Source organism: Chenopodium album, chromosome 2 (genome assembly GCF_948465745.1).
Source record: "Chenopodium album chromosome 2, dcCheAlbu1.1, whole genome shotgun sequence".
NCBI lineage: Eukaryota > Viridiplantae > Streptophyta > Magnoliopsida > Caryophyllales > Amaranthaceae > Chenopodium > Chenopodium album.
This window is the reverse complement of record NC_137835.1, coordinates 85,839,527-85,848,210: the sequence shown is the minus strand read 5'-3', so window position 1 is coordinate 85,848,210 and position 8,684 is coordinate 85,839,527. Positions and strand designations below refer to the sequence as shown.

General features: G+C 32.4%; 1 long non-coding RNA gene across 10 annotated transcripts; it reads right to left on the bottom strand.

Moving 5' to 3' along the window:
• Positions 1 to 272: 272 nt before the first annotated feature.
• Positions 273 to 8,252, bottom strand: LOC145605380 (uncharacterized). Of its 10 annotated transcripts, none has more exons than XR_014105072.1 (8): positions 7,410 to 7,867; positions 6,755 to 6,986; positions 4,789 to 5,015; positions 2,291 to 2,409; positions 2,094 to 2,162; positions 1,905 to 1,983; positions 1,659 to 1,767; positions 273 to 694 (listed from the first exon to the last, which is right to left on the bottom strand). It is a non-coding gene; the product is annotated as an uncharacterized LOC145605380 (long non-coding RNA). The 10 variants fall into 10 exon arrangements; XR_014105073.1 differs by having other exon boundaries at positions 2,098 to 2,162; XR_014105065.1 differs by lacking the exon at positions 4,789 to 5,015 and having other exon boundaries at positions 6,755 to 6,841; positions 7,410 to 8,252.
• Positions 8,253 to 8,684: the final 432 nt, after the last annotated feature.

The following is an 8,684-nucleotide window of genomic DNA, read 5'->3' as shown; positions in this document are numbered from 1 at the left end:
GTAATAGAGAATTATTGAAACCTATCAAACCTAAAGGGCTTCTCCAATTATTGTTTGCAAACTGTTTAAACTATGTATGCATTTAAATTATTATGATTAAAAGTAATTTACAATTTATAATTTTTGCTAGAATTTCAGTAATTTGATGTGTCGTTCAAAATAACAATTCTTTTATAATTTTAGGTCTGATAACACTCACCGATTTCATAAAAATCATCATATAAATAACAAGTAACCTATATCATCATATTAGAAAGAAGTAACCCAAAGCATGCTAAGTTTGATTTTTTGATAATAAAAAAATAAGATAATACAATATAAGATTTTCCTTAACACAATTCACTTTTTTGTTAAATAAACTAATGTTAATAGTAAAGTCAATTCATGTTAACTTCTCCTTTATCCTTTATCCTATATCACTTGTCTTAATAAAAAATAAAAAATAAAATAAAATAAAAAATAAAAAATCCTATCTCTTCTTCTCTCATTGTTGTTTTGTACCCTCTATTTTAATTTCCTAAGTCAATTGCGCTATTTCCTCAACTCAATAGAGATGGAGATGGCCTTCCTCAAAAGATCGAGAGTGATAAGGGTCTTCTGCTAAAAGGTTCAGGTTTCCTGGACTTAAGGGGTGACTTAGATGGGTGCATCGACGTAGAGGACATATTCGCAGCTGCTTATATTGCCCAGAAATCTGTCCATAAAAACAAAACATTATTAACAAAGGTAAATCAATTATCTTCCTATTCGATAAAAATATATCGGAAAATACATGTTAATTGCCCAATGCCCATATTATGGCGCCATAATACATCATGGCCGCAAGTTCCACTCATAAAAGTTTAAACAGGTCAATTGGTCCATACAACAAAAGTAATTGGTCATATAACAAAAGTAGGCAATTGAACTAACTAAGATCCCACCAACAATATGAGGAAAGTAACATGAGACTAAAAATAGCCTTATGAAGCTCCAACTAAATGTCAGAATAAGATATGCAGAGAAAAAAAGGAAGGGGACGGAGCGCAAATTCTACATCCTGTTGTACAGAGTCACAAGGCCAGAAAAAAAGCCTGACAGCATAATTTGCATTCTATTTTGTTTCATACTCTGCAAAGGCAAAACCCTTAGGTTTATCTGTTCGTTTCTCTATCATGCGGAATGTATAAATCAACTACTCGCCCTACTTGGATAAGGATGTCATATAGGATCCTATCAGTAACTCTCTCGTCCAAATTGACTAATTTGTACACAAGTAATTTGGACGAGAGAGTTACTGATAGGATCCTATATGACATCCTTATCCAAGAAAGACTGAGGAGAGAGAGATTGAAAAGTGATGAAGAAAGAGGAAAATGTGCGAGGAAAAGTGTTTATCTGTACTGCAGGGAGCATCAAAAGATTTAAAACAGAAGAAGGCTATAACCAAAGGAGTATGCCAATTGCAATTTAAATACCTAAAACTCGATTTCATGAATGATTTTAAGTCTCAAATGGAAAATTAAGAAACACGGTATCATAAATAGAATGACACCCAAAAATTGATTTCACGAAACTTAAAACTGATCAAATTGAAAGGCAAAGAAAGTCTCAATTCAAGTAATAACAATAATGGAATAGAGAGGAGAATAGAAACAAGAAAAAAAATGAGGATTTACCATTGAATATTCAAACAATCAATCATGAGTCGAACTGCTCAGAAACTATATAAATGCTGGAACCATAGTTACCTCCATCGGATTGGAGGACTTGGACGAAAATGTCAATCTGCAATGATTTAAATTGGTCATTGTAAATTATCAATAAATGAAAAAATAATAGTTTTCAAAAAAATTTAAAAAAAAAAAATTGAAAAAATAATAAGGCAGTACCAAGTTCATATAAGCTTGTTAGTCATTTTCTACCTGGGAACGAAGCATTAGGTTTGTCATTATGCAAGCCTCCATAGTTTGCCGAATAACCATCGATATTTCAGTTTACCGTCTGACAAATAGTAAACTTTATATAAGCAATTCTAAAACTAGCTTAATAGCAATCGACAAAGGAATTAACAAGATTAATAGAGTAACTTGAAAACATGAAACTGAAACTACCTACAAATCTGTTTGAAGCTGTTCACAAACCCAGAATTATCGAACAAAAAACTCCCAAATCATCAAACCCTAAAACATAAAACCCAACAATTTCAAGATCAAATTCCCGATCCAATCAACATAACCAGCTCCAAATCCAATAAAAATTAAATCAACAAAATTTAGAATCAATTTGAAACAATCAAAACCAAAACTACCTGAAACACAAGCAAACCATAATATCCTATCATCAGTTCATAATGTAAAAAGGTTGTCCACAAATACTTCCTGAAGAACAAAACACCATTTCCAAGCACCAGAACAAAACCCAAGCACCCTTCACAAATTAAACTTTGAGATAATTCATACACTTGAAACCAAAAACTAACCAATAGAGTGAAACAATTTTTTTTAAACCTAAATCTACTAATCTACTTGCATCCATAAAAATCGATGTAATAATTCCGATCAAATAACATAAAAAGAAAAAAAAAGAAAAAAAGAAAAAAAAAAAAACCAAAGCTGCATTCCTCAAATCTATATTTGTCAAAAACAACCTCAAATGAACCCATTTTTTCTTTGAGATTTAGCCTCGAATGACCTCAAATGATATCATCCTCCTGCATGCAAAGCTCTGCATCACCTTAGTCCTCTCTAACTAAGGGCATCAAAGAGTGTCTAAGCTAAAAATTAATATTAGTGGAGTGAAGCTAACTTTCTATTGCTAAATCTGTCTAAGCTGCGGATCAGAAAGATAAGTTGGCATAATATGACTAATTGTACTTTTTTACCACAACCATTCTTTTCATTATAAGATTTAGCCCTTCTTGTTTACTTATATGTTAAATACTATAATTGTTGTGGTCGCTAATTTTAATATTAGAGCAAACTTATTGAACTTTTTTCCTTGTTTAGAACAACATTGCTACAGAAAAGGGACGACCACCTATTTTTTCCATGCTTTCCCTTCTTGGAACGACATGGTCACATCATAACCAGCATAGTGTGAACCTTGAGTTGAAACATCTGTTCTAAATAAATCAAATACAAGTATATCATTATATTATAGGTGTAAATCTAAATAACCATGGTTTGAATTTTCCATTATGGTTTCGAGTTACTTAGACAACATACAAAAGTCATTAGTAAGTTCCGTTTCTTCTCCAATTTTATGGCATCTTAAAATTGATCCCTTATCTCTCTTTTATAATATTGCAAATTTTATAGTCAATTCTTACTTGTAAAACGCTTTCCTTTCTTACTCAACTTTTATATATTTGAGAATTTGCCTAGAATTTACAACATCAAAGGGCACGTTTAAACACCTAACATAGCCAACATTAATCTTTATTTCTTTTGCTTTTAACTACAAAAGTTCATAATCCCTAAACTTTTTCTACACCCGGTGTGAGATCAGCAAGGGTAAATTCTTACTATTGAAGTAAAGTGAAATGGGGTAACACAAATCAATCAGATCTAACAACAAAATTGTTATGAGATTCATCATCAGTCATAACTCCAAATCCAACAATCTAATGTGAAATGACAAGAAAAAAAAATTATCAAAATTTTCACAAAATTTTTATTATGCGCTGAAAATTGACCAAATGTGAGCTCAAACAGATTAGCAAGCCTGTATTAGCTAACAATCCAAACAACCTCTACAATACTAAAAGTTAATAATAGCTGTCTAACATAACTGTAATCATACTAAGTGAAATAGTAAGCTGTGAGTATGAAGAATGCGTCTTCAGGTTTTCCAATATCAATATGATTTCTGATATGAATGACATGTTGCATAATACTACTCCTATGAATTAACATTTTTTTCCCTTATGAAAATCTAATGTTTTTCTTAATATGAAATGGTCCAAGCGTCATTGCATTATTGATCTTTAACAACTACAAGTACTCTTCATATATGATTTACTTATATATTTCATTTTCTATAATGTTGGTATAAAAAATTCCCACAACTCTCAATCAACTACGTACAACATAATTCCAATTTCCCAAACCCACAAGTCAACAATTTCACAGAAGATTCCCTAACATATTTCAGTCAAAGGATCAATTGAAAACCATAAACCATGTCTCTTGTTTTCCTTCTCATAGAACACCACTCGATTCTTGAAAACAGAATCCTGAAGTATCAGAGAACATCAATAATTGCAAAATGTTTTACCAGCAAGGGTATCAATGATTATAGTTTAAAACACTCCATAAGAGTGCCAAAACACGGTTCACAATCTTAACGATTCTGTAAAACCAAACAAGCATTCAGAAACTCTTTATTTAGCAGCACCTCAACTCTGAAAAATGGTCACACAAAAATTATAGTCAATCCAGCACTGAGCATTATACATATGATTCCTGAAATTTTAGCATTTCAGATTTCAAAGCACCTTAATTATAATTCAGAGCTCGGGATGAGGCTGGCACATAATCTTGTAGCCAAGTGAGATCTTTCTATTATACTATACGAGGGATCCAAATCTTAAAATGGCAAGTAACAAACATAAATGTGAGAGTAACTCCAACATAAGCTTATTAATACAGAGTAAAAAGTAAACTGACAGAAAAGGAGTAATTCATACATCAACCATGCACATAAATCACAATATGCTTGTAAAGATTAGATATCATACACTTGAAGCAAATGCATGCAAAACTAAGGAAAACTAAAATACCAATTGCATAGGTGTTCAGTTGATACCTCTTTAGTGCCAATCAAGAGTTGTTCCGGTTATAAACAATTAGGGCTTTCCATGAATAAAGAAATCTTCCTCAAGATCTAGTGGAGAGTGGACCATAACGATGAAATTCAGCTGTCCTTGCCTCGGGAGCAAATCTCATGCCTGAATTTTTTTTACTTTACTTTGCTTCAAAATGTCAGCTAATTAAAATGTAGCCAAACTCATCTTTCCAATTCCGTACATAATTCTAGAAAGAAAAAACACATATTCAGAGCAGAATACTTATTTTAATGCCCCGTGAGCATTGATTGTGTTCAATCAAAATACAAAGTAGCAAAAATCAGAACATCATAAAAACATAAAGCAGCAGCTCATAATCCACAGATATTATTTGAAGCCCACATTTTCCCCACACTGGAGTAAACCAAAAAATTTAGTGCAGAGAGTACTAAATCATCTTAAAATACTTCTTATTACTACCATTTTCCCGCAAGAAACTCAGACTAATCACATAAAGTATCGATTTAGTGATATCTTTCATACTGATAATCTTGTGGGTGATCAAATCACTATTGCTCAAGGAGAACAAAGCTAAGAAAGCTTACTAACTAAGAGAATTTTCTCCAATAAACATACCTCCAGGTGCTCTATAATGAACATCAAACACAACTTAAATATTAATTAACAGCACAAATCCAAAGATATAAGGATTATAGATACAACCACAATCTCATGTTCAAGTACTTCAAAAGACAGTAAAGTGTTTGATTGTCTGAGTTATATGTTATTCCTATGTACATAGTATAATCTAAGTATATTTTCAGATATCTTGCTCATGTAAATAAAAAATTAAAAAAAATAAAAATAAAAGGAAAGAAAGTACAAGAGAATCTCAAAAGATGTCTTGCTCATGTAAATAATAGAATGCATCTATGACATGCCTTTAGGCCAAGAAATTTTGAACATAAATGTGGAATATAATTTGACTAACTTAGCTGATGATTAATTTCATTTAGCTAGGAGTTTTTAACCAATACAAATAACTTGCATAAGAACTTTTTAACATCAGAAAATACATTTAAATACCAAACTCTAAACACCATTATACAATGTATATAAATATTAAGATTAAATTGTGACATAAGAAATTCGTGACGTGGAAAAACACAATAAGGTTAACACAACCATCACTCCGCCTCTTTCACTTGCAGATATGAATATTACAGCATAAGAGAATGATTTTATATTACTCATTTATTCCTGCACTACTCCAAATGGCTACAGAAAAACCAAAACATAATTTTTAATCTATATCCCTTTTAGTGTTATTATTACACTAATATGTTTCTTAGAGCCGAGTAAATGTTTCTTGCTGTAGATATCATAAACTTTCTATCATCTTTCCAACTTACATCATCTATCAAATAATGTATATATAAATACATTTAACGCTTTATCTATCTCCATTTTCTGCAAATAATCCTAAACATTTGTGGGAGCAGAGATAATGAAAACCCGAGCCTGGTTAACTAAACAACTAATCCAAGTTAACATTACAGCAATTAGAGCAAAACCTGCAGCAATGACAGAAACCATGTACCTAAAATAAATTAGATTAGTCTACAATAAATTAACTAAATTGTTAAATGAAACTAAAATAAATCACGATGGATTATTAAGCAAAAAAGTTACTTTAGTCCTAAGAAATTGTGAAATTCAATGCTTCCATAATCAGGGATGTCTTGATTGGTGTTAATAATGTGGCATAAAGAAGCAATACTAAGAGGAATAAAAGACATTGTAAGGGGAAAGTCTAAAAAAGAAAATGAAAAAACTAACCGATTATGCAGTCTCACAAACTGTAATAAAACCCCAATAAATCAAACCCTCAATTCAAAAATATATAGTTAAGAAATTTCAACCATCAATCACTCTATTACAAATCAAATTGGGGTTCAAGATAGAAGCGATTTTAAAATGGTGTACCTGGCGTAAACGGAGTACCACAACCACAGGAAGCTGAGTTGTAGTTTGCTCTCCTCCCAGTGAGCAAATTGCCCAAAATGTCGATACCTTTAAGCAAACAAACTTTCAGCACCAAACTCAGTACATAATTCAAGGCAGGCTTTGCATTTTGCATTAAATCATGCCAATTTAGGTCTGAATGACATGGGGGAATCATATAGACCATCACTTCCTTATTCTTTACAACTCATTCCTAAAACAAGAACGTTGATATCATGAAGATGATAATAATAATAATAATAATAATAATAAAATTAAAACAAGATTGCCCAAAAGTCCAAAACTGACACCCAAAAATCCCCAATTTCCATTTTGAGCGGAAATCAAAACCCTAATTCCCAAATTCAACAAAATGAAAACCACAGATCCCAAACTCAACACAAAAATCCAACCTATAATTCACATTTAAAACCATGATTTAACACCAAAAAAGCAAAGAAAACAACAAAAAAAAAATAACACCCAATTTCAACAACATCCAAACCCCATTTCCCAAATTAAATGATAATCAAAACCTAATTTTGCAAAAATTATGACTACATATAACAAATTGAGGAAAAAGATTAAGAGGTGCTTGATCAAGGAGGTCGAGAAGAAGCTCCAAATCATCACTTACTTCCTCGCGGCCCCATTTCTCTCTTTGTAACGCTTTCTCTCTCCTCTGGTTTTGTATCCTTAAAACTGAGGTTGTGAGGAAAGTCGAGAAAAGGCTCAGCTATAATGGAAGAAAGAAAGCTCAGAACACGCTTCAATGGAAAACTTAGTGACCTTTAATGGACGAGAGAAAAAAGCTTGAAAGCAAAAGTGGAAAAATGGTAGGACAAAGAGGAGGAAAGAGAAAGAGAGTAGGAAGAGAGAGAAAATAAAAATGAATGAGTGATAGGCTGATAGCAAGTGAATTCAGGAAAAGAAAAACAGACAAATTCAATGGCAGGCCCGCAAAAAACATCCTAAGCCGAGGACAAAATCGTCCGCACACTGCTCTACTGTTCATAAGGAATAGTTCCGCATATGTTCTCTCTTTTTAAAGAGTGTAGACAGATAGATTGAAGAAATCCATTACGGTGCAGGGAACTAATTAGATAAATTAGAAGAAGCACATGATATCAGGATCCCTTCCAAAACAAAAAAAATAAAAAATAAAAAAATCAAGGATACAAGTCAGGCCACATTCGTTTAACCCACTTCCCAAGGTTGAAGACGAGCCAACTCATGTGCTACCTCCTCTTTTAACAATCGACCATAAAAAACTAGCAAAATTATTACAAAATAGAATGATATCCTCAATGACTAAATGGAATTCGCTACATCCAACGTCTTTGTTTCTCAGAGCATGAATGACTTGCAAATAATCGTTTTCCACAATAACCTCCTACACACCCGAACTTATAGCAAACCTTAGACCCCAAAGAATAGCGTGTGCTTTAGCCACCCTCACCTTCCACTTCTCCCCTCCTTGCTACTCACCAACAGTTAGAACAATCCCCTCGCCATTTCTAATCACATCACCTAGCCCAGCTCTGTAACACCCCAACAATTCTCCCTTTTCCAAACCACTTACTTTAAATAAAAATAAAGGAGAACCATTGGCATGTTACCGCCACGTGTTAAAACGTTAAGGCTTTATCAAAGTATTGCAGCGGAAATCCAACTTACATCTTTAAATAATATAATTTAGAAAACCAATAAGTCAAAGCTTACAAATTGGAACCATAAAGGCCCTTATTAAAACCAAACCAATATTCAAAATCCCAAAACATAATTAAAATAGTAAAACATAAATAAGTTCAACACAAATAACGAATACTCTCAATCACACCAATCCCTTGACAATGCGTATGTCAAATCCCCGAACTTCATATCATCAAGCTAACATGTGCAATACTGCTCC